This window comes from Triticum dicoccoides, chromosome 1A (genome assembly GCF_002162155.2).
Source record: "Triticum dicoccoides isolate Atlit2015 ecotype Zavitan chromosome 1A, WEW_v2.0, whole genome shotgun sequence".
Taxonomy (NCBI): domain Eukaryota; kingdom Viridiplantae; phylum Streptophyta; class Magnoliopsida; order Poales; family Poaceae; genus Triticum; species Triticum dicoccoides.
This window is the reverse complement of record NC_041380.1, coordinates 529829110-529830825: the sequence shown is the minus strand read 5'-3', so window position 1 is coordinate 529830825 and position 1716 is coordinate 529829110.

Genomic DNA, 1716 nt, shown 5'->3' with positions numbered 1-1716 from the left:
CTCCTCCAGTGCCCGCGGCTCCCACGGCGCCTCTGACGTTAGCGCCCTCGGCCCCCACGGCTCCCTCGGCGCCTGTGACCGGCCCGGTCACCCGTGCTCGTACGGGCGTTTTTCGCCCGAGCTCACGCTACGCCTCGGATGACTACGTCCATGCGGCGTCCACCTCTGAGCCATCGCCGTTGCCGTCCTCCGTTCGAGCCGCTCTTCGTGACCCGCTCTGGATGGCTGCAATGCAAGAGGAGTTTGATGCCCCGCTGCGCAACCAGACGTGGCAACTTGTTCCCCGTCCCCGGCACGCCAACGTGATTACCGGGAAGTGGGTCTTCAAACACAAGCTCCGTCCTGATGGTACCCTTGATCGTTACAAAGCGCGCTGGGTTGTTCGTGGCTTCCGACAGCGTGCTGCCATTGACTTCACGGACACCTTCGCTCCGGTCGTCAAGCCCGGCACGATACGCATGTTTCTCCATCTTGCGGTCTCCCGTGCTTGGCCGGTGCACCAGATGGACGTCTCCAACGCCTTCCTTCATGGTCACCTCGAGGAGCAGGTCTTCTGTCAGCAGCCCACCGGGTTTGTTGACCTGACGCTTCCCGACACGTGTGCCTGCTTTCGCGGTCCTTGTACGGACTCAAGCAGGCTCCGCGCGCTTGGTACCAGCGCATCGCGGCGTTTCTCCACCAACTTGGGTTCCGCTCTACCCGCTCGGATGTCTCGCTCTTCGTCTATCATTAGGGCTCTGACACGGCCTACTTGCTGCTCTATGTCGACGACATCATCCTGACGGCATGTACGGCTGGTCTCCTCAGTCAGCTCACGGCTCGTCTTCGCACTGAGTTCGCCATCAAGGACTTGGGTCCTTTGCACTACTTCCTCGGTGTCGAGGTGGTGCGCCGTCTGGATGGCTTCTTCCTTCATCAGCGGAAGTACGCTCACGAGCTCCTCGAGCGCGCCGACATGCTTAACTGCAAGCCGGCCGCTACGCCTGTTGATATGAAGGCCAAGCTTTCTGCCACGGATGGTTCTCCTGCTTCGGATGCTGTCTTCTATCGGTCTATCGTTGGTGCTCTCCAGTACCTCACTCTGACTCGCCCGGAGATCCAGTATGCTGTGCAACAGGTGTGTCTTCATATGCATGCTCCTCGAGACGTTCACTGGGCTGCCGTCAAGCGGATTCTTCGCTATATCTGTGGCACTATGGATCTTGGCGTCACATTTCACGCCTCCCCCGACACCGCCCTCACCGCCTACTCCGATGCAGACTGGGCAGGCTGCCCTGACACTCGTCGCTCCACTTTGGGCTATTGTGTCTATCTTGGACCCTCACTCATCTCGTGGTCGTCCAAGTGGCAGCCTACGGTCTCTCGTTCCAGTGCTGAGGCTGAGTATCGTGCGGTGGCCAACACCGTCGCTGAGTGTTCGTGGCTCCGCCAGCTGCTTCAGGAGCTCTCTTGCCCTGTTGACCGTGCCACGGTGGTCTACTGCGACAACGTCTCGGCGGTCTACCTCTCCGCTAACCCGGTGCATCATCGACGGACCAATCATATTGAGTTGGATATTCATTTTGTTCGGGAACAGCTGGCCCTTGGCCATATTCGCGTTTTGCACGTCCCTACTTCCCAACAATTTGCTGATATCATGACCAAGGGCTTGCCTATGGCGTCATTTGAGGAGTTTCGGTCCAGCCTTTGCGTCAGCCGCGGTGCCGCTTCAACTGC